Here is a 25,530-nt window from a genome sequence, read left to right as displayed (position 1 = left end):
TACACAAACTTTTATGGACCATTTGGGAAAAAATATGTTCAGTTACGTTACTCAAGCTATTGTAGCTGTAATAGCATTATATCTAAGTATGAGCGTTGACTCCTTTTCATGTATCTCGTCTAGGTAGCCTCCTCCTTCAAGACACATTTAGGATATTATCATATTGTAAATAACACAATACACAGAATATATTTATTTTGCTTTCTTGTGACTATTATGCAACATACCAGGCAATCAAGGTCTTCTGTGGTTCTAAATCTGAAGAATGGAATATTTGTTGATGTTGAGTATACAGTTTCAACCCCACCAATCCAGTAAGTAAAGATTTCTAGCAAGAACTGCATGAGGGGAGATAAAAAAACAAAAATATTTTTCCTTGTAAATGTGTTGTTGTATATTCTGACTAATCCAACATCACTACAGGACTAAACCCAAATAGCCTTTCAAGACTGGAGAGGGGACAACTGGCAGTATTCAGTAAGAGGTACCATAGCATGTACAATATTTGCAGAGTCAAAGAATGAAGCTATTTCCAAAGGGGAAAGACAGCTTCATTCTGTGAAGGGGCATGAAAGATGGTGTGGGTGCAATCTATTGTCCTGAGTACATTAGGGAACCCTGAAATGTCATAAAATCCCTCTTTGATCTGTTGTCACTACTGTTGGTTGCATGGAAAATTAACATATTTAATTAACTGCCTGACCAAAGCAGCTGTTACCTTATATAAAACCTTGAACACGAATGCCCAGCTTATCCCACTAGGTGTTTGAATCTGCCAGTGGCATAAGACTGATTATATGTTTATACCGAATGGCACAGCATGACTCCTCTTGCAATAGGCTCAAGTCAAGATCTTCCTTAAATTCTTCATAGAGCATAATGATGCTCCAGCCCAAATTGCTTAATAATGTCCTAGTTCAGGCCCGCCAACAAGTCATACCATGCACAGCAAAATAAGCCCTGGCCAAAATGACTGCTTTGTGTTCCTGACATCTAAAAGTGTCCCTGCTGCCTAGACCATGGATAGGTTTGGCATGCAATTTCCCTCTGAATCCTCCAAGCACTATTTTATTTATATTCAATTTCTATCATTTATGACAGATGGTTACTTGTCTTAAATATTTTAAAAAAATCTTGGCTGCAAAATTTCTAAATTAAAAGTAAATTATCCAAGTCAGAAGCAACTTTCAACAGTTTTCTAAGTTCTTATTGCTAAAATGCTCATGCAGTGCATGTGAGTTTACATGCATTCATTTTTATACATATTTCTTTTCTCACACTTGAAAATACTTTTTTAGTTACCGAGAACAACCCTTTTTCCATCTGTGCAGAAACCAGGGCTTTTTGCATTTTAAAACAGTATGCCTTGCACAGAGCAGATCAAAAAGATCTCTAAATGGAGTTGTCTTGTGAATCAAGATTTGGGAATACTGTAATATATAAACATGAAATATCTTGTGAGTTTTGTAGTTTTCACTACTAAATATACCTCCATTTTCTGTAATATACTGTGAAAACCATAAATACTTGTGTAGTATCTGGAGAGTCTGTCTTAAAGACAACATGGGTCAGATCCTCAGCTAGTATAAGTTGGTATAACACCACTGATTTCAAAGGAACTATGCTGATTTAGATCAGCTGAGAATCTGACACCTAAACCTTTAAAATAACTTCACCTAAGTTCTTAAGCTTCAACCCTAGACACATTTAGAAAACAATCTGTGATTTGATCAAATGTTGAGCAGCGTACAGCTGTAATGATAATATCTAGTTGTTATATTCATCTGAAGATCTCAAAGCACAGTAGCAGAGTTAGTCCCCAATCTTGCAAAGTTATGCACATCCTTAATTTTACCCATGTGAGTAATTCCATTAACGTCAATAGTATTACTCATGTACATAAACTTATACATGTGCTTTAAGTGTTTTCAGGATCTGGGCTCTACAGAGTTGACAAAACTCATCTTGAACCCTTAGTATGGTGGGCTTGAATGTGTACAATTCTAATACAGTCACTCTCCATTCAAATTATTTTTACCAGAGTCAAGCAGTGTTTTAAAAGAAATGTGCCAGCCCTTATTTCCATCAATTCATGGCATTTTAAGAATCTATTACTTTCTTTGTCATATCAGAAGAATAAAATATAAAAAGTTGTTTAGTATAACTGGTCAGATTAATTATTGTGAATAAATTACGTGAGAAACGTAGTTGTTCTTTTCTGCTTACAAATTCTTCCACAACATACTTTGACTTTTGCAAACTCTTTCTAACTCTATGTGAACAGATTTTAGACTCTGTGCAAGTAGCGGACTCATCACTGTACAGCCACTCCCATTAGCCAGTTAGTATGGAGGACACCCAAGTGCTCTATAGAAGTTCCATAGTAGGGATGGGTAGGATTCTCCCTCCCCCACCCCCCGCCCCCGCCATCCCCTGACATCTCCCTAGCACCCAGTGTGAGTACTTGTGGCAGACAGTGCACCTGACAACCTAGGCATATAAATATAGGTATTTGTAGAATGGAACAAAACCATTGGCACAAATGTTCCAGAGTAACAAAAACCATGATCAAGCCAAACAGATGTGAACAAAGTCCATGAATGCTGTTTTCACAACATTGGATCAGCTCTTGTGCTGGATATTTATCTGTACTAAGAATTTATCATTTCAGTTGTTACATCTAGTCAGGCAAAGGTTATCAAACCTAATGCTTCCGACTGTCAACTGGGGGTGCAGTACCGAATGCCTTTCTGCCAATACAGTAATCAATTTCACAATTGGGTAAGTGCATCATGGGATTGATGGGGATTTCACCTCCTTCTGAGGTGTCAGTTATTGGTGACACTGTCTACCACAAGTACCTGATAATGGAAAGGTAACTGGACTCAACCAGTACTGGCCCAAGTGGGTAAATCCTACATTACTGTTTTTCTTTTTGGTATTATTTAGTTCAATTAACAGACCATTATATTATTGTTTCTCAGATCTTAGGTCAAATCCTGAAATCTAAGAGTGAAATCCTGGCCCCACCAAATTCAGTGGCAAAAGTGCCATAGACTTCATAGGGACATGATTTTACCACAAATCCTAAAGATTTTATTCAGGCAAAACTGAATAGGAGCTTTGGCTGAGTAAGGCCTGAGTAAAAACCATGTAAAGACGTCAGGATTTGGTCCACAGTAAATAAAGTAGAATGTTTATGGCTAGCAAATATAATGACTGAACACCTGAAAATAGTCATGGTATGTGGCAGGATAGATACGAGGCATAAGAACTCTGACACCTCATCTTCTTATCAAAGATTTTTAAAGAAGAACAGAAAAAAGTACACAGTGGTAATAAGAGTAGAAACTAGAACAAGCCTGACCCATATATATTACAAACATAAAACTGGAAACTTGTGTGGTCTCCTCTGATGCCATACTCAAGATTTTTATTGCAAACACCTTTCTTCAAACATTCATTTAACATGCATCCATCTGTCAAGTGATGTTTTCCACTGCTGTGTTAATGTGCATGTGCCCCCTTCCACTTTGGTAGTTCGCACCTTTAACTAGGGCTGGAGCCAGAGTGCAATAAACAGGCTTCCACAGTTTCAAGTATGAAAGGCTCAAAACGTGAGAGACAATTCATCAAAAAACAAAAACAAAACAAAAGGACAAAGGCAGAATCAAATGTATATTTAAAAGGCATGAGGAGCAGTGACTGCAAAATCCTCACTGCTAATCAGTAGTTTAGTAGTTTAAAAATTAGGAATGACAATAGCAAAAAAACAAAATTACAAACAAAACCGCAACAAGAGGACACTTATGTTAAAAGGAGAGGATATGCTTAGGAGCACATTGTGTAATATTTTAGCTTGTTTTGAAAAACAATCCTAACCTATTTCATTAGTTACAACAGACCCCAAAAAAGTGAAGGAAATGTGTGATTCTAAGGTTGGCGATAAAATTCCAGCTGTCTTCAGGAAGAAAAGTATCAGCAAGAATATAAAAACCTGACAAAATATAATATGAAAGTTACTGGCTTAATGAAATATTAAAATTGAATCAGGAATACTGTTCTGGCATTAAAATAAACAATAACATTTCTTCTTAGTTATGGTTCACTTCAATTCTTTAAAAATTAATTATTACCTCTTTAAATATTTGATTAAATTAGATTTGGGTGGCTTATCGCCATCCACAAAACACACATTGTTGTGTGTAAATTTGCTTTCTTCAGTTTCTGACATGTAAAGGCATGTTATATAGTTGTATGATTATTTGAGAGCTAAATCCAATGACTCCGCTCTGGCAGTTTGCAAAATGCATACCACTGACTCTCTGACACTTTGAATGAAAATGCAGTATTATGTTAAGAAATCCCTAATAAAGTGAGAAAAGTGAAACAGTGAAATTACATTATATGATATTTGGGACTTTCGCATCATATCTTATCATGTTGCTATATCTCACCTTGTGGAAAGACCACTATATTTTTAATAATTGTTAATTAGGATTTTGGGATAATAGCCTGGAAATCACTGGGCATATGAGGTCTATTCTGCTCTCAATGCATGGGGATTTATATGTGTAGCTCCCATAGATAGCAAGAGGGAAATAAAACTTGTGGTGTGTCCTAAGAGAGGTGCAACAATTATGTGTCAAGCATAATGATAAAAGTGAATTATTATATCCAAAAGACTCAATAGGAAATGTTGCTGGGTAATTACAATGTGAGACACAAATTATACAATTTTAGTAAAAGAGGATCATATATATATATATATATATTAAGGCTGCTCTCACTCTATGATCATACTTTATGTATAGATTTAAGGCTATTGCAAGGTGATGGGCTGACAGCCCTTTTCCCCACCGAACTGTACAGCAGGATCGCAGCAGTATAGTATTCCCCAAAATGCCCCACTCCTGCTCTGGTGAGAACAATTCTGTGGTGGAGAGAACAGCTCTATCTCCCTGACTTGCCAGTTCTTGGTTCCCTGTTCAAAGCTCACCCTGGTCTCTCGTGACCAAAACTCAGGATAGCTGTGTGGTGCTCTGTCTGAAGTGATTTGGTGCTCTCAGTCCACTTCTGAAGTAGCAGGGATCTTCAGACTGTCAATAAGAATGCACTCAGAGTAAGGGTATTTTTTAGCATTGAGGATGCCTGCCACTTAAGAATTAGAGTGACAGCATCAACTCATTTCACACAGACCACCACACAGCCATCCTGAGTTTTGGACATGAGAGACCAGGGCCAGCTTTGAACAGGGAACCTAGGAGGCTAAAGACACTATGCCCCACTGCAATTCTCTGAGCCACATAGTTATCTTAATTTTTATAATTACATTCCAAAATAGCTTTTTCCTTTAACAAATGGTATTACTTTATCAAGAAAAAATATTTTAGACTTCATAATTTAAATAATTCCCCAAGAATAGTGAATGCCTTTTATTGGGAGATGAAGATGAATCCTGATCTGAAGCTGAACTTCTATGTTCAGATTGGACTTTCCAGTTCATACCTATTATAAACAAAGAGGTCTAGGTCTGAATTTTCCCAAAATTCAAGAAAAAAAGGTTGTTTGGATTTGGGGGTGGGGTTCAGTATCATCTCTGCTTTCAACCACCCTGGAACTTAAATGAGGACTGCAATATCACAATGGCAGCATCTGGCTCCCAGACACACTGTGCAGGTGCATATGGTTAAAATTGCAACTGACTTTGTGGCTAGGTACACTAGATGATATATTTTTTTAATTTGTTCCACAGTTTGAGAAATTAAGATGCTTTCATCCCTTCCATGCAAAATCTCATGGAGGCTATACATAGTAAGCTCTCATATGATAAAATAGCTATTTTTCCATATCAAGTATGATTTCTTTATGAATCCAGCTGCTGATGACCCTGTCTTCTAGAAGGGTGCAAAATACTCATAGGGAATAGCAAAATTATTTGAAGTTCAAGGTTTTTGGTTTCATTATAAACAAAATCTTTTCTAAGTTACATGTGTTTTTTGAACAAACATCATTTCCAAGCAAAACTAGGCCCCTATTTTGGACAAAGACAAGAGGATTTTTTAAATAAAAAAATATGCAAATACTTGCATATTCAAAGTTTTATAACAAAAATATTGCTGTTTTCTAGAAACTATGAATAACTCAACATTCAAACAACTGCAAAGTTACGCAAAATATTCTCACAGTGTGAATATCACCTCATTGGACACCCTTCCATTCACCAAAATGCTTGTGCCCCCAAAGTAAATTCACCAATTTGTCATAGGAAGATACAATATAACTGAAAGTGTGTATATTTATATAATTTATACTAGCTATTACCTCTTTGACGATTCAGCTCACTGCTCTGCATCATACAGCTTCAACATTTATTTTTCAGCCAGAGACCCCTAACATTTTAGGAAACAGTTGGCTTCTGGCACACACTCCTTACATCCATCCCACTAGCACAAGCTTCTCAAACTAAAATAGAACTAAAGTGGACTGAAGAGGCTGAAGGAGGCATTTGAAGTGAAGACATCCAAATAATAAATGCAAAATCTGGAGGCGAAATATCAAACTATCTCATGGAGAATGTGAAAGAAAGTCTTCAGATTAAACTCTCTTCCTGCTTCAGTGCCATCATTGGGTGCTTCAGATGAACAGCTATATAAAAGACTAAAACACTCAGTACAGGAAGTTAAGGACAGGCAACAGCTTAGGAATTCTGTTTTCATGGTTGTATGTGTAGTAATACGAGGTTGATTTTCATATTTTGATTTTGCTATTCAGTAAAGTTTGATTCCTAAGGCACTCTGTAAAGTCAATCTGGGGACACCAGGAAGTGGCATTTGAGGGGCAGTGAGGAAAGTTGGCTCAGAGCCAGAAACCTTGCCCAAAATTGGAAATAAACTGTTCTTTCTGGAAAAAGGCTTTGGATGGGAAGGCTGTTTCCCCTGCCAAGTGGGATTGTTTACATTGGCTAACTGAGCATGGCCAATTGATCCTTTGCCTTCGGTAGTCTTATTTGCCTCCCAATGGAGAAAGTGATCCTAGAATACTAGTACTAGATACGAATTCCTAGCCCTTAAGAATGGTAATTAGAGATGGGCAAATTAGAGCTCCTTGGTTAGATGCTACAGTGATTGGCATCACACTGGGAAACATGACTCTCAAGTAGGTTGCAAGGGTCTTGCTGGGGGAAGGGCAGGTGGCAAAATCACAAAACCTAGTGCTACTAGGCAGAACAAATTAAAGAGAGAAAAGGGAGATGTTCATCTACCTCCTGCCACTTCATTACCACTGCTACTTATATCCTCTCCTGGCCTAAGGAAACACAGCTTAAAAGTGGTAAGGAGTCAACTGCCATCGCCCCTACTCCCAGCATTCAGTCAGCTACTTAACATATCTAAGCAGTGCTTCTCTGGAACTAGAGTACAGGGCAGATGAGGAAGAGAGGGAGGAAGACATAGGCCCACCCCATTAAGCCTATGCCCAGCAGCACCAAGACCCTTCACCAGCATGCCTCCCCCAACAACATCAAAACCAGCTTCCTTGCCATGACACTTGAGGCTTATGGGATATGAACACAAGAAGTGACTCACAAGAAGAAACCCTGGCTGACTTGGAGGTGCCAGGTTCAGCAAGCCTGAGAATGGCTGGACTGGACAGGACTGGACAGACAGCTAAAATTGTTAATGAAATAATTTATTTTTAAAAATTACAGAAGTCATGGAATAAATTTGACTAATATGTTGACTAGTTTGATTAGCTCTGTAAAATGAATAAATAATGGGGAAATTTATGAAATAACTTATTAAATACCATACAATTTCTCTAATAAATTATTCTAGTAGTGATTAAAATCCTCACATTTGTCAGCTCTCTATCAATGACAGACAGAGTCCAAGTTCCCAATAGCATATCTAACAGCATGGATGAGGGCTCTAAGGGATTTCTACACAGAAAAATAAAACTGTGGCAGCAAGTCTCAGAGCCCAGATCTACAGTCTTGGGCTTTTGGTATGGTGCTAAAAATAGCTGTATAGACATGTGAGCTTGGGCTGGAACTAAGACCCTGAATCCCACCTGCTCCCTGGGTTTCAGAGCCTGAGCCTCATCTTGAGCCCAAATGTCTACCTGGCTATGTTTACTACTATAGCACAAGCCCAAGTCTGTAGACCCAGGCTCTGAGACTAGGTGCCTCAGGGTTTTTTGTTTTTGTTTTTGCCATGTAGGTGATCCCGGCAATTACAGACCGGTAAGTCTAACGTCGGTACCGGGCAAATTAGTCGAAACAATAGATAAGAATAAAATTGTCAGACACATAGAAAAACAAACTGTTGAGCAATAGTCAACATGGTTTCTGTAAAGAGAAATCGTGTCTGACTAATCTATTAGAGTTCTTTAAAGGGGTCAACAAACATGTGGACAAGGGGGATCCAGTGGACATAGTGTACTTAGATTTCCAGAAAGCCTTTGACAAGGTCCCTCACCAAAGGCTCTTACGTAAATTAAGTTGTCAAGGGATAAAAGGGAAGGTCCTTTCATGGATTGAGAACTGGTTAAAAGACCGGGAACAAAGGGTAGGAATTAATGGTAAATTCTCAGAATGGAGAGGGGTAACTAGTGGTGTTCCCCAAGGGTCAGTCCTAGGACCAATCCTATTCAACATATTTATAAATGATCTGGAGAAAGGGGTAAACAGTGAGGTGGCAAAGTTTTCAGATGATACTAAACTGCTCAAGATAGTTAAGACCAAAGCAAACTGTGAAGAACTTCAAAAAGATCTCACAAAACTAAGTGATTGGACAACAAAATGGCAAATGAAATTTAATGTGGATAAATGTAAAGTAATGCACATTGGAAAAAATAACCCCAACTATACATACAATATGATGGGGGCTAATTTAGCTACAACAAGTCTTGGAGTCATCGTGGATAGTTCTCTGAAGATGTCCACGCAGTGTGCAGAGGCAGTCAAAAAAGCAAACAGGATGTTAGGGATCATTAAAAAGGGGATAGAGAATAAGACTGAGAATATATTATTGCCCTTAGATAAATCGATGGTACGCCCTCATCTCGAATACTGCGTACAGATGTGGTCTCCTCATCTAAAAAAATATATACTGGCACTAGCAAAGGTTCAGAAAAGGGCAACTAAAATGATTAGGGGTTTGGAACGGGTCCCATATGAGGAGAGATTAAAGAGGCTAGGACTCTTCAGCTTGGAAAAGAGGAGACTAAGGGGGGATATGATAGAGGTATATAAAATCATGAGTGATGTGGAGAAAATGGATAAGGAAAAGTTATTTACTTATTCCCACAATACAAGAACTAGGGGTCACCAAATGAAATTAATAGTCAGCAGGTTTAAAACAAATACAAGGAAGTTCTTCTTCACGCAGCGCACAGTCAACTTGTGGAACTCCTTACCTGAGGAGGTTGTGAAGGCTAGGACTATAACAGGGTTTAAAAGAGAACTGGATAAATTCATGGTGGTTAAGTCCATTAATGGCTATTAGCCAGGATGGGTAAGGAATGGTGTCCCTAGCCTCTGTTTGTCAGAGGATGGAGATGGATGACAGGAGAGAGATCACTTGATCATTGCCTGTTGGTCCACTCCCTCTGGGGCACCTGGCATTGGCCACTGTCGGTAGACAGGATACTGGGCTAGATGGACCTTTGGTCTGACCCGGTACGGCCGTTCTTATGTTCTTATGTTCTTATATACCCTAAGACTATATTGTAACTATGAGGTGGAAGGACAGAACTGATTAAATAGTTTTATTTAAGATAGTCTTATGCTATTGGGAACTTGGACTCTGTCATTAAGAGGGAGTGGACAGGTGGAGGGTTTTAATCACTACTAGAACAATTTGACAAATGTTAAGCTATTTAACACATATTCCTCATTATTCATTCATCTTACAGAGCTGATCAAACAACTCATCAACATATCAATAGTATGTTTTTCTTATTCATTGATGCCATGGAGGTAATTCAGCATCATGCCATACAATATGATATAATAGCCTGATAGATGTCAGGGTTGCAAGGTATTCTATACATCATGACTATGTGTCCTTCGCTATCATCAGTGAAGGTAGGACTCAAGGTAGGACTGTTCCAGAAACAAAAACCTCTGCTGCTTAAGCTAATGGAGATTCTTTGTTATCAGTAGTAGAAGGGTTTCTGTAATCCTATAGGCCAGACACAAGGAAGTGGAATGATCGGACATTCTAGTTAGCAGAGGGCAGTGGTAGACATGCAGAATATCCAGAACATTACCAGTGATACAGAATAGGTGAACTGGGGTTGAGGTGCGGGGGAGGAGAAAGAAAACTTTCTAAGACATCAAACGCTATGAGCGTTATATGGTAAGAATTGCACAGGCTGAGAACATAAACAGTAAGCTGATCTGTCATGATGGAAGGCATGTAGAAACTGGAGGTAAAACCAGTATGATCCCATGTTTTAGTAACACTTCACATAGTGATGGGGGCTGTACACAGTGTAGTAGAACATTCAGTGATATAGCCTGTATGAAAGGTTCTAGTATGTGGGTCTAGGAAGGGAAGGGAGAGGAGGAAAGGGGCAAGACAAAAAGGGGATTGGAGTGAAGAGCTCATTCAAATGGTATAAAATCTTAATCTGACTCTAGGTAAAAGGTAAATTTGATGGCTAGGAGGGGCAAAATCCTTCCTTTGGGAGAAGAATCAAAAATGAACTTTGAGGTATCAAATCCACATCCTCTGGTCTGATCAAAAATTGACAGGCTACACTGGATATAATTCCTCACAGAATGTTAAATGAGTTTGCACTGTACTAAGGGGTATAAGGAGGGAATTCATTTTTATAATTATATTTTTTCTGGCAATGTTTGTTCCCCATCACACACCCCTTAGTCATTCAGGAACCAAAGTGTGTACCATTATTCTTGATACTTCCCACTTTATACTGGTGTATTTCTTCAGGCTCCTCTCCTTCGAAAAATCTTTCATTCTGCCAACAGTTTAGGCTTTGGAACAGGCTACTAAGAGATGCAGTCAAGGCACCAGACCTTGAAAATGCTTGTATATTTTAGAGAGATAATGTAGGTGAGGTAATATCTTTAATTGGTCCAACTTCTGTTAATAAAAGATAGTACCTCACCTACCTCATCTCTCTCATATCCTGGGACCAACACGGCTACAATACAAACAAACAAATAGGTATATTTTAGATAAGACTGTAGGAAAGGACGGGGAACTGCCCTCCACAGTATATGGGGCAAGACTAATACAATTTTTTCCATCATTTCCATCAATAATTCTGTGAAAGTCACCATTAATGTTGCTCCAAAGATCTTCTGATGTGCTTATTCTGAGATGAGGTCAGCACACTCAGCTCTTCCCCCTCTCAACCTCTCTGCAACCAGAGACCATCTGGATCAGGTCCAGACTAAGAGCCTAGCGATTATCCCCAAACTCAGGACTCCCACATGGCAGCACAACACATTACTGTGAGACTACAGTACCAAGATGACTGGAAGTGTGGGAGGGTCATTTTTGAAACTTTGTTTTCCTTTACAAATGCGTGAGGTTAGGATTTCCTCTGGGGATGATGTTCATTAAAATAAATAAGGTAATTAGTTATCTGGATTGCTTCATGCAGAAATGTTATTTTACTTCATAATGTTAGAAGAGAATGGGAAATAAACTTGGAGGCCTATCTACATGCCCTCTGATATCTGGAACTAATTTAGCTGCTGGATTTAGCTGTGTCCCATGAACATTCATAGAATAGATTTGTGTGTCAGGTTTCATGGAGAATCAATAAACTCAAAGCTCACCAGATCTTCCATTGTTACTAGAAGTCAGACAAAACTCAATGCTCAGTTCCAGACTCCATAGAATTTTACAAAGGTTTAGGTTCAAATCTGCAGATCTGAAGACACTTCTCCAGTTCGGGTTCTGGGTGGATTAGAAACTCAAATGGACTTGGTTCTGAGCACTGGGTCAGAAATGGCTGAAATCTTGCAAGAAATGACATTCTTGTGAAACCTTGAAAGGACAATGGATACCTTTAGGTTTCCATCATTTAAAATCTATTGTGGTTGAGTACTCATAAGATTGCCACCCATTTTGACCAAAATTTCACATAATTGCAAACATATTGACAGGGATACAAGGCCAAGTCCCAGTTTAATAGCAACAGAAGAAAAAGGAAAGAAGAAAGAAAGACAATCAGACCACACAAACCTAATAGTTGGATTTCCTTACTAAGCCCTAGGTTCATTACTGCAGGGCCTCTTTCCTTCACTGGAACCTCCCTCAGATTGGCTTTCCTTCTGGTAACTCTTATATTATATCCTGGAGAGGGTTTCCAGTCCAGCCTACTCTTAAAGGGGCAGCCCTTCAACACAGGTGTAGAATAAGGTAAATTTTTATGTAGAAGAAAAAATTAAAATTCATATAAACAATGTTAATATTTGAGTAAACCTTTTTCAGGAAAAAATAACACCATGACAATAGCTCAAAGGTTTCTCTTGGGAACCCCTCCCCAACCACCAATATAAAAACAGAAGATAGAACAGGGTAAGACTGCAACTATATCCAGAGCCCATTCAAGGAAAAGAAAGGCAAAGCCTACAGTTACCCCCATGTTTAGATTGACAAAATCTCTGCATAAAAAGATTAGTTCACAAGTGTATTTTGGGGGGGGGGGGGAATTCAGATACCTACAGCAAACGAAACATATTTGAATGCATAAAAAACAGGTGACAGTGTATTTGAATTTTGTATAATGTAATGAGCTGCATTTTCATTTGAGATGTGTCAAAATAAAATACTACAGGGAGAAAGTGTGTGCCATTGAATCCCTCATAATAGGTAACATAACCAGTAATGTGTGAAACCAGAGAAATTCAAAAACACACTGTTTGATAAGAATCACCTTTAAAGGGTGGCTATAGTAGTTATCTTGTAATTTTTTAACATTTGCTATTAGGGAAGGTCAATTTTTAAAATGATTTTACGTCACTTGCACGCCTCCTGCTCCCCCTTAATGGGAACAATTGATACAAAGCTTGGGCTGCTGAGCATCAGAGCACCACAGCACTGTTTATAAATGTCTGACAAGACAACGTGTAGCTTGTGATTCTGTGTGATATGACCCACTTTCACTTTAGTTTAACCATCTCTGAATCCCCCACAAGGGAAAACAAGTTCACCCTGATGTATATACACATACGGAGGGGAAGAAGAGTATATACTGTCATCAGAGATCTCCTCGTGTTGTCAGAGGAGCCACTCCTGGGATTCCCACTGAGATTTAATGGGAACTACTAGCAAAGAGTCACTGTTTGGAAAGGGTGAGAAGAAGCTATTACCAGCCCCTTCTTAATTCTCAAGGTGAGGGATGGAGAGAGAAGATAGTGTTCTCTTGAACCCCAATGAAGGGAAGAAGCCACTTCTGGGACTTCCAGCAGAGCAGAAAAAACAGTGCAGCGCCTACCTTTTGTGCTACAGATGTTCTGTTTTCCACTCAGAGAAAGGCTGCACATCAACAATGTCTCCAAGAGAAGACACTGCAACAGTGTCCCTGCACACTGGGCCTCTCATTAACAGCTTACTCCTCCTCTAGATCTGAGTTTATAACAAAAATTCACATCAGAATCCAAATCACCTGGTTTGAACATTTCACACACCTCTAGCAGACTATATTTAACTCACATCACACCTGTAATATGGGTAATAACTGCAACTGTGGCGCATACAAATATTTATAATGCACTCGTCACTGCATTATCTGTAAAATGAGGTAAGATTAATTGAACATTCATCCAAACTTCCAAAGCTGTTAGCACAGAATGAGCTCATGCAGTGCTAGGGGTTTTCCCTATTATCCTTTCATTACTGACCTCCCTCCTGAGCCTTCTCTTGATGGATGTCTACATTCTGACTCCGATTCAGCAAGGTACTTAAACATGTGTTTAATTTTAAGAATGTGAGTAAAACCATTGACTTCATTTGCAAGGGTAGTAGGCAAATGGCTTTCTCTTAATGTTATGGAGATTTCTTCTTTTGGACAGCTCCCTCAGCCCATCTTTCTATCATAGGTCCTGATTCAGGAAGCTACTGAAGCACATGCCCAGCTTCAAGTACATGAGTAGCCCCATTGACCTCAGTGAGACTACTCACTGGTTTAAAGTTAAGCACATGTGTAAGAACCTGGTTGAATATGCAACAGAAGGCCCAATTCTGTAAGATGTTGAGCAATTCCTGGAGGTGATCGACAGCTTTCCTACAAATGGAAGTTGATGTTGAGCACCTCCAAGGACCAATGCACATTGCAGTATCACACGTTATCCCCCTGGCTCTTCTACAACAATGAAATAATGCCACATGATTTGGCCTTTTATTATGGTACATAATGTTTGTAATTGCACCACAGTTTGAACTCCTCAGCGGTGGGAGATGGCTTTGCAATTAATTATTGACCCCCCACGTGGAATAGTTCTCTCTCTAAACTCATATGGGCAGCAGAAGCCTTTTCTCCCTGCACTAGTTTGTAAGTGGAATAAAGTATGTGACTGAAATATGCCTCTCTAGTACCCTACACAGCTAGCCCTGCCTAATGCTTGTACACTAAATAATCGCCATATGTGGCCAGGAATACAGTTTTTTTTTTTTAAATAGAAGTTAATCCAGCTTTGAGCTGGATTAATTCCTAGTGAAGCTTGAGGATGGACAGCTGTTTCTCTTCTTTTGGCTAGGAGTATTGCTCTCAAAAATAGATATATATTGTTCAGCATCCCATCTTTACCCAAGTTATGCCCAGTGCCCCAACCCTTTCTCTTACGCATGGATAGCAGTTTTTCAAAGAAATGCATATGACACTTGGGAACCTTTCTTGTTTGGTCACGGAGCAAGGAAGGTTTTGAAACTACCATCCTCATCTGGAGAATGGGGGACGAGGAATGGTTGCAAAGGAGACATCTGACAGGAAAAAAATCAGTATTAGCCTGTAGGGCAGCAGCAGAACCAGAAAAATCCTGCACTGGCTCTTATGACTGAAACCTCAAAAAAAAAACCAAAAAAAACCCCACACAAACCATGTTTAAGGAATACAGGCCCTAAAGCGTTTATGTACCTTAAGCCATGAAGTAAGCAAGAATGAAAAATGAGGAAGGAAAACAAGGGTTAAAAAGGTAATGTACCTACTATACCCTAAGAATAACCTGCATTTTTCAACTGGTTCATTTGGAACACAGAGATGACTAATTTATTAGGGTTGTAAATGCTTCTTTTTTATTCATTGGCCCAGGTACCCCAAAAATCACTCCACAGCCATGTAAATTACACGGAGATTCTATTTTGACACTGCATATGTACAATATATAATAATCAGAGTTCAGTAGAGTAGACAGGAAATGTTATCAGTGGTGGTAAAAAATCAGCTAGCAACATTTTAATCTTTTCTTTGCCTCTTATGTTTTATTTTCTTAAACAGAATATGTAAGAAAGGCAAATCTTACCTAAAACTTGTCTCAATTTATGTTTATTCTCCTTTTTATTTCCACATTTCAAAATTAATAATTCAATGTTCTAATATTAGCTGTCATCTTAGCTGTGATAAAATTAATAATTCAACACACTAATATCAAACAAATGGTACCTTTTAATGCTAGATGAGAAATATACTTTGCTGCATTGTGGGGAGCTAAATTTGACAAGTTTCTCCACTTTATTTCAAATAAAATCATAGTTTACTAATTAGAATATCATTGTATCATTGTCACTCAAATTAGAGTTATCTCTAAGTAGGGTTTCTACAGATCAACATAGGTGTTTATTTCCCCAACACCTTTTTTTCCATAGAAACCATAATACACAGAGAACAGAGTTGTACATGAAATAATGTTCATACCTTTTCCTTCTGAAATCACACTACAGTCCTTTCCAGGGAATGTATTCACCATACCTGCAGTGTCCTGGCCAAATTCCAACTTGTGTAATTACATTCAGCCTACCTAAATTCCTCCTGTAGTTTAATTTGCAAAGATATTCTTCACTCTCTGCCCTAAATTGTTGTGTAGTGTTGTGTGTGCTGTTAATCAGGTGCTGCATTTCTCTTCACAGGGGTTGGCTGTGGTCCAGTGCTAGGTGAAGTGATTCCTGTGTGTATAGAGTGCATCTCATTTTAAGTTTGCAAAGCACTTGGAGATTCTTTGGAGGCAAAAAACTCTTTTTATGACTGGAAGGTCATTAGTTAGAGTGCAATTGCATCCAATTCAATATTCAGACATTTACAAGATATCTCAAGCAAATATTTCACGTGTATCATGACATGCATCCAGAATTCACTTCACTTGAGCATGTGTCTCCCCAAAAGGGTAAAAGGGCTGTTTAAAAAGATGTATAGTAAAATGTCCTCAAAAGATAAAGCGTGTCAGAACTATACAGTTAAAGCCAGATTGTCTCTGGCCCCTGGGCAGGTGTGTGGACAGCGATGTTAAACAAAGAACCTTCCCATTGCTTGTCTCCCCACACTGTGCAGTGGCCAACTACAATTGCACCTCCTGTGCTCCCCTGAGTGCAAGGACTAGTTACAGATGCTAGTGCCTGCAGGCACTATCCTTTCTCAAGGGCATCAGGAAGCACACAAAGGAGGCAAGATCCACCCACCTGCAATAAGCAGAACTAGCTCTCTGCAAAGGGCATTATGTGCTAACCCTCCTGGAGCTGAAGTCAGTGGAACTGAGACTTGGAAAAACAACATAAAGGAGCAATTGCAGACTGGAGATTAAATGTTTTCAGGAGATGTGCTACATAATTGAACTAGAGATCAGATAATGATAAGGTATCTGACCTGATGGAATCTCTGCCAAAATTTTCAGATAAAGAGGAGAACTTGCTCAACAGCTTCACGCCCTAATCTTCAAGATCAGGAATTCATAAAAAATCCCAGTTGACTTTTGGAATGCCATGACTGTGACTATCTTCAAGAAAGGAGAAAAATTGGATTATGGAAATTATCAAGGAATTGCCCTTTTGCTCACCACCAGAAAGATCCTTGACAGAATTTTCCTTCACTGGCTGCTCCCCCTTGCACAGAAAATTCTCCCAGAATCACAATGCGGATTTAGACCACCTCAAGGTACCACTGACATGATCTTCACTGCCTGCCAACTTCAGGAAAAGTGCTGAGAACAATACCAACCTCACGAAAGCATTTGATTATATCAACCATGAAGCTCTGTGAAGACTTCTCCTCAAATTTGGGTGCCCACCAAAATTTGTTGCCATCTTCCAACTCTTCCACAACAACATGACAATTATCAGCAATGGATCTGAAGCAGACCCTTTCCTAGTCAAGACAGGAGTCAAGCAAGGCTGTGTCATTGCACCAAACCATTCTCTATCTTCCTTGCTGTCATCCTTCTTCTCATTGCTGACAAGCTCCCCTCCGGACTTGACTTTTAATACAGAATGGATGGCAAGCCCTCCTACCTCAATTGCCACTGATCCAAGAAAAGACTATAACTAAATCAGTCACTGAACTTCAATATGCGGACAACTGTGCTCGGTGCACCTACTCAGAAGAAGAGCTCCAGAAAACAGTCGACATCTTCTCTGGGGCCTACAACCTTACACTCAACACCAGAAAAAAACCTAATGCGCTCCACCAGCAGGCTCCAAACCATCAGAATCCTGTTTATACAATTAGGATCAACAAAGAGACACTGGAGAACATTGAGCATTTCCCCTACCTTGGCAGTTATCTGTCACAGAAAGCCAACATTGATGAGGAGATTCAGCACCTCTTCCAATGCACCAGGAAATGTGTCTTTGAAGATCATGACATTAAGAACCAAACCAAGCTTCTTGTATACCAGGCTGTCATTATATCTGCTTTCCTGTATGGTGCTGAAACCTGGGTCACATACAGTGGACACCTTAAGACTCTTGAATGGTACCATCAACAGTGCTTCTATAAGATCTTCTGAATTAAATGGAATGACCAAGTCACCAACATCAGCATTTTGTATCAAGCCAAAACCTCCAGCATTGAAGCTATGATCATCTGCCACTAACTCTGTTGGGCTGTTAAATTCATCTAATACTGGACAATCAACTCTTGAAGCAAGTCATGTACACAACTGAGCCCAGGCCAATGGGCGGGGGGAGGGGTGCAAGACAGTTCTTCAGAGACACTCTCAAAGCCAATATGAAGAAGTGCAATAAACTTATGGGACATAAGATATAAACCTATGGGAAATCCACACCCGCGAGCAACACAAGTGGAAAGGGACCTTTTAAGGGACTGCGGTAAGATCTGTGGAATCCAGATTGATCGCATTAGCCATCAGCAGATCCTCTAGCAAAGAAGACGATCATCCTCAATTCCAAGGGATTGCCAACTATGACTACATCATTGAACCAGAGACAGCATGTGAGCCTAACAGCTACAATAATTGTCAATTTTTGTTTTATTTCTTATTTGAAGTTGTGTATGTGCTCAATAGTGTGCATGCTGAAACAACTGGTTGTGAAGTACAGCTAAATGTTTTATTTCATTTGTCAATATAATACCCAGAGTGAGCCTAAGTGAAAGTAGAGGATCTCAGATTGTTTTGATGATGTAAGGTATTATATATTAGTGCTGTCAAGCGATTAAAGAAATGAATTCTGATTAATCGTGTGATTAAAAAAAGTCGCGATTGATCTCGTGATTAATTGCACTGTTAAACAATAATAGAATACCATTTATATAAATATTTTTTGATATTTTCTACATTTTCAAATATATTGATTTCAATTACAACACAGAATACAAAGTGTACAGTGCTCATTTTATATTTATTTTTATTATAAATATCTGCACTGTAAAAATAAAATAGTATTTTTCATTTCACTTAATACAAGTAGTGTAGTGCAATCTCTTTATCATGACAGTTGAACTTACAAATGTACAATTATGTACAAAAAATAACTGCATTCAAAAATAAAACAAAATAAAACTTTAGAGCCTACAAGTCCACTCAGATTTTCTTCTTGTTCAGCCAATCGCTCAGACAAACATGTTTGTTTACATTTGCAGGAGATAATGCAGCCCACTTCTTGTTTACAATGTCACCTGAAAGTGAGAACAGGCATTCACGTGGCACTGTTTTAGCCAGTGTTGCAAGATATTTACGTGCCAGATGCGCTAAAGATTCACGTCCTTTCATACTTCAACAAGAGGACATGCGTCCATGCTGATGATGGGTTCTGCTAGATGATGCAAAGCAGTGCTGACCGACACATGCTCATTTTCATTATCTGAGTCAGATGTCACCAGCAGAAGGTTGATTTTCTCTTTTGGTGGTTCAGGTTTTGTAGTTTCCACATTGGAGTGTTGCTCTTTTAAGACTTCTGAAAGTATGCTCCACATCCTGTCCCTCTCAGATTTTGGACAGCACTTCAGATTCTTGAACCTTGGGTCGAGTGCTGTAGCTATCTTTAGAAATCTCACATTTGTACCTTCTTTGCGTTTTGTCAAATCTCCAGTGAAAGTGTTCTTAAAACGAACAACATGCTGGGTCATCATCCGAGATTGCTATGGCAGAATGCGGATAAAACACAGAGCAGGAGACATACAATTCTCCGCCAAGGAGTTCAGTCACAAGTTTAATATTAACACATTTTTTTTAACTAGCGTCATCAGCATGGAAGCATGTCCTCTGGAATGGTGGCCAAAGCATGAAAAGGCATATAAATGTTTAGAATATCTGGCATGTAAATACCTTGCAATGTTGGCTACAAAATTGTCATGTGAATGTCTGTTCTCACTTTCAGGTGACACTGTAAATAAGAAGCGGCAGCATTATCTCCCGTAAATGTAAACAAACTTGTTTCTCTTAGCGATTGGCTGAACAAGAAGTAGGACTGAGTGGACTTGCAGGCGCTAAAGTTTTACATTGTTTCGTTTTTGAGTGCAGTTATGTAACAAAAAAAATCTACATTTGTAAGTTACTCTTTTACAATAAAGAGATTGCACTACAGTACTTGTATGAGGTGAATTGAAAAATACTATTTCTTTTGTTTATAATTTTTACAGTGCAATTTGTAATCAAAATAATATAAAATGAGCACTGTATACTTTGTATTCTGTGTTGTAATTGAAATCAATATATTTGAAAATGTAGAAAAACATCCAAAATATTTAATAAATTTCAATTGGTATTCTATTATTTAACAGTGCGATTAAAACTGTGATTAAATTGCAATTAATTTTTTTAATCATGATTAATATTTTTGAGTTAATAGTGTGAGTTAACTGTGATTAATTGACAGCCCTAATATATATACACAATACTGTGTGTGTGTGTGTGTGTATATATATATATATATATATATACACACACACACACACACACACACAGTATTGGTGATTTAGGCCCTGAGTTATATTCTTCATTTTAAAGGAAAACAGCAAAACTCCATTTATTGATGTTAGTCTAGGCTAGGATGCATTGTAACTTCTGTGCGCTAACAGTTTATCTTTGGAGTGTTATTCATAAAAAAGGAATTTGAAATTATTAATTGTGTGTGTGTGTGCATAACTGTCTTATGGTAAAGACTGGATTCCTAAAAAGAGAAAGCAAGTGAACCCTATTATAATTTCCGTTTATAGTATTTAGAGGGTTTCTATAGAAAAATCCTGCAGGAATTAATGGTCTGTGCAAATAGGTCAGATAGAGGAATTCAGTAGCACAGAATTGATAAGTAAATTGACTTACCTTTTCTCTTTGTAGTTTTCACTGTCATGGGACAGAAAGTGGCCAACTCCAGTCCATGTGCTAGCACTTTGCACATATGTTTTGTTAGAGGGGAGCAGTGTATCGGCAGTTCACAACGTCACAACAACAGAGCTGCACAATCAGACACAACCAGGCAAGGGTGTAAATCAGATATTCAAAAGGTCACCAGTGCAACATGAGAGTAACCAATGGTACCGTGTTAGGTAAGACATGCAAAAAGACTGTATTTATGACATGACTGATGCATCCAAACAAGCAGTGAGGTGACATAGGGACCATACAAACAGAACAACATACTGTAGCTTCAATAATTCCTGTATAATGGGCTGACAGTCTACAAACAAATATGATGCTTAGGCAGATAAGCCCAGGCTCATAGGCCATCACTGACATGCACTGGCACTGTATCTCACATATCACTGTGTAGTAACTATTGGTACATGTAGAACTGTCACTGGTGAACAGACTCTTCCTGGGGCTCCACTTTCTTCCATATTTACATCACACTCTATCCTCCCACCCTCTCCTTCCCCAAACACTCTCCTCACACACATCCGTCCACCTCCATCTAGGGTTTGTTTTCTTTTCCCTTGACAATCCTATTAAAATCTGATTGGCTGGCTGGGGACTGTGATAACCGTCACTCAACCAGCCTTAAAGGGACAGAATTTCTAATGGTAATTGAATCTGAAAGGACAAATTCCATAGGGAAATTTAAAACTGACACATTTTCTGAATGGATCTCTCCTATCCCTGCTGTATATAATATATGCATTTATTGAGCTTAATTTTTGGTTGGTATCAAAATGTATTGATCTGCAAGATAAATATTGACTTGACCTCGCTTTCCCTTAGTCTATATTTACTTCTTGAGTCAATAAATCTGGAAATAGATTTGACAGAAGTCAATAATGGTTTAAAATTCTCAGAATAGCAGCTTTGCTATAAGGTTATAATTCTCCACTTTAGAGTTACTGCCAAATAAAAAAAAACAACCATGCAAAGTTAACAATTTACTATACAACACCATCAGGACACTTTGGCCTGTGTGGTCATGGGTAGAACATGAAGCACACACGGATGCCAAGACACTGCTACTTCAGGTCAACTGTGCCATTTCAGCAGTAGCCCAGCAATGCCGTAAATATTTTAATAGTGACCTACTGCATTCCAGCTCTATATCTCTTGCCCTGTGGATCCTAAAAATTTGATCTGAGCTCTGGAGAAAATGCCTGCATGATATTGCTCACTGAATATCTCAGAGCTAAATTGTCTTCAGCCCTGGAAAAACTTGAAGTCTTGCTGGGTGGTAAGGAGTGTCACTATGAGGACGCATTCACTGCCTTCATTTCACTGTTTATTGAATGGACTCATTCAGAGGTAATCTGCCTGGCTCAGAATCTTGGCATTAGTTTTGATCATATCCTTTCCATAGAAATCCCCTCTCCCTCCCGGGTGCTGGACATATGGTAGCCATAGTTCATGCAGGTTTCACCCTTATTTATCTCATGGTGACCTTGCAACAGTAAGAAATATCTTCTTGACTGTAAGGCTTAACCTCTTTTGGTTTCCAGAGCACCTCCATCATTGACATCTTTCTCAGAACCCAGAATAATATTTCCTTACTGGCTAGAGTGACAATGACTATAGAATACCTACCCAAGTATGTTTTGGCCACTTATAAGTGATGGAATGACCTTTAAGTTGACACTGCTTGCTTTTAAAACCCTTAACAAAGTGGATTTTGATTATATTCAAAGCTGCCTTCTTTAGCTCTCTGAACTTTGTCCTGTGCTCACATACGACCTGCCCTTTGTGGGAATCCTGATGTTGGCAGATGATTGGGACTTTGTTGTTTTGGGCCACAGGGTGCAACTATCCATCTATCTCACTCCATCTCTCCCTGCATTTAGCAAACACATCAAAACAATTTGTACTTAGCTGGGGGGGGGGGGGGGTATGCTGGGCAAACTTGTTTTACCAAATTTCAGACACCCTGCCCCCTTGAATCTTGTGGTTTCACAAGTTTGACTCAGATTTGAACTCAGACATGATTGGGTTAATAGTTTCCTTGGAAGATGCTGGAAAAAAGGGACAGAGATGTGGAACAGTGAGAATATACCTAACAAATTAAAGTGAAAATGAAACAGAGTGAACGGGGTGAAAAACAAATACAAGAAAAATTATGAAAGATGGGCAGAGGAAAATGAATGTATTGTGATGTAAAGAGAAAGAAAATAGGACAAATTCAGACTTGATCTAACCTCACTGAAAACTGAGGCACCCAAAGGTTAAATCTGCACCAGTATGTATACTGTGGACAGCTACATACACACACACACACACGTAGACCCTCATGCCTTTAGAATTCAGGAAATCTCAGTAAGCTAAAGTCTTCAAGTATCAGGGGGGGTAGCTGTGTTAGTCTGTATCCACAAAAACAACAAGTAGTCCGGTAGCACTTTAAAGACTACCAGATTAATTTGGGCATAAGTGGGTTTTTTACCCACGAAAGCTTATGCCCAAATAAATCTGTTAGTCTTTAAGGTGCTACTGGACTCCTAAAGTCTTCACACATTCTAATCACCAGTACTGCTACTCTATAAAGATCTGAGTGAATTATACAGTAAATCATTGTGAGGTGCACCAAACAAAGTGTAAAGTTATTTTCTAGCTCAAGTGTGAATGGAGTGGCAACTTGTGGGTACAAACAGGACCAGATTTACACCTTATGCGCTCCTTGGCACAGCATTTTCAGCATCCTTCTCACCCCACACCTACAACTGACCTTCCTGTTGCACACAGTTTTAGAGAGGTAAGGCGCCCCTAGAACGCCGGCACCCCTAGGCATGTGCCTACTATGCCTAACTGGAAATCTGGCCCCAGGTACAAATATGATTAAGGGCTAGGAATAGTGCTCCACCCTGAATGGGACTAGGCCTCAAACCCCTTGCATCCTCACTGTGTTACTCTCAAGTAGGCAGGGGGAAAGGGAGTAGGATGTGGGAAAAGAATAGGCATGAGTGAGGGAACATTAGTTTAATCACACAAACCCAAACACTCTTGCACCACCCCCTGCCCTGCTCCTTCCCTGAGGCCTCGCCCCTTCCCCGAGGCCCTGTCCTGCTCACTCCATCCCCCCTCCCTCCGTTGCTTGCTTTTCCCCACTTTCACCAGCTCGGGCAAGAGGTTGGGATGCGTGGGCACTAGGCTGGGGCTGAGGGGTTCAGAGTGTGGTATGGGGCTCTGGGCTCAGCCTGGGACAGGGGGGTGGGATGCAGGAGGGGGTGCAGGGTGCAAGCTCTAGGAGGTAATTTAGGTGCTGGAGGGGGCTCCAGGCTGGGGCATGGGGTTGGGGTGCAGGAGGGGGTGCAAGCTCTGGGACGGAGTTTGGGTGTGGGAGAGGACTCAGGGCTGGGGCAGGGGTGTGGGATGGGGGTTGGGGTCCTAGAAGCAACCAGCCCATCCCTGAAGCCCCTGGGTGGGGGCAGGAGGTTCTGCGCACTGCCTCTGCAGATCCCATTGGCTGCAGTTCCTGACCAATGGGAGATGTGGAGTCGGTGCTCAGGACAGGAGTAGCACATGGAGACCCCCTGTCTCCCCTTAGGGGCCACAAGGACATGCCGGCCACTTCCAGGAGCAGTGTAGAGCCAGGGCTCAGTGGTTTGAGCATTGGTCTGCTAAACCCAGGGTTGTGAGTTCAATCCTTGAGGGGGCCATTTAGGGAACTAGGGTAAAAATCTGTCTGGGGATTGGTCCTGCTTTGAGCAGGGGGTTGGACTAGATGACCTCCTGTGGTCCCTTCCAACCCTGATATGCTATTCTTAGCCCCGCTGTGCTGATGGACTTTTAGCGGCCTAAAATCTCCGGATTTGGCTTCAGTAGACTCAAGGAGATAGATCCTGATTCTGGGAGACTCCCAGTGAAACCCTAAATCTGCAGCATCTAAGTGAATCAAATAGCTACACGCACCCCTCCTTACCTTTACCACTTAACAAAAGTTCTGGTTCCCCTCTTCGCCCTGTCTTGCCCATTACTTTTTACCTTGAACTTATACATGAAAACATCCACACCTGCCCTGTGCAAAGATCAAATCCGAAATAATCCCAAAGTAAATATGTCCTCGTAGACATGATTGGTTTAACATAGCTAATGTTTAGAGATAGGCCTGACTTACAATCTTTAAATTATCCTAAAGACTGGCAGAATTTGGGTCTGTGTTTTAGTTCATGTCCATCTGTAGAAATAATAGAGTTGATGATGAGGCTATTGCCCAAATCAACAGGTGGGTACTCAGGTCTTGAACCTTGGCCCCTGTTTTACCTGCTTTGTGTGTGTAAGCCAGCATTAAGTGACCAGAAAAATGCCCTAAAGAAGCAGCTGGGGAAGCAGAAGGGTGGCTCTATTCATCCCTCTTCTCCATCCACCCTATGTAGCCTTCAGATTACTTTAGGTTATGCTGGGAGTGGGAGGAGGACCTTCACACACAATTAAAGCCTTGGAGGTTTTGCACTCTAATGTTTGAGGAAGCACTAAAAATTGATTTTTGCAATATAAGCAGAGCATTAACTGTCAGTGTGGTATGGGTCTGACACTTAGAGGTGCTGAGCACCGCCTCTGAAATTCCTGTGAAGTACTAAGCACTCTTAACTAACAGTAAAGTTAGTGGAAGAAAAAGACTCAGCAGCTTGCAAGAGATAGCACACACACACACACACTAAGTATTCTTTTTCTTTTACTGCTGAAAGGACCAAGTGGTC

The sequence above is a fragment of the Terrapene carolina genome, unplaced genomic scaffold (assembly GCF_002925995.2).
Source record: "Terrapene carolina triunguis isolate 2854851 unplaced genomic scaffold, T_m_triunguis-2.0 Scaffold62, whole genome shotgun sequence".
NCBI classification, from domain to species: domain Eukaryota; kingdom Metazoa; phylum Chordata; order Testudines; family Emydidae; genus Terrapene; species Terrapene triunguis.
Note: the sequence above shows the minus strand (reverse complement) of the source record.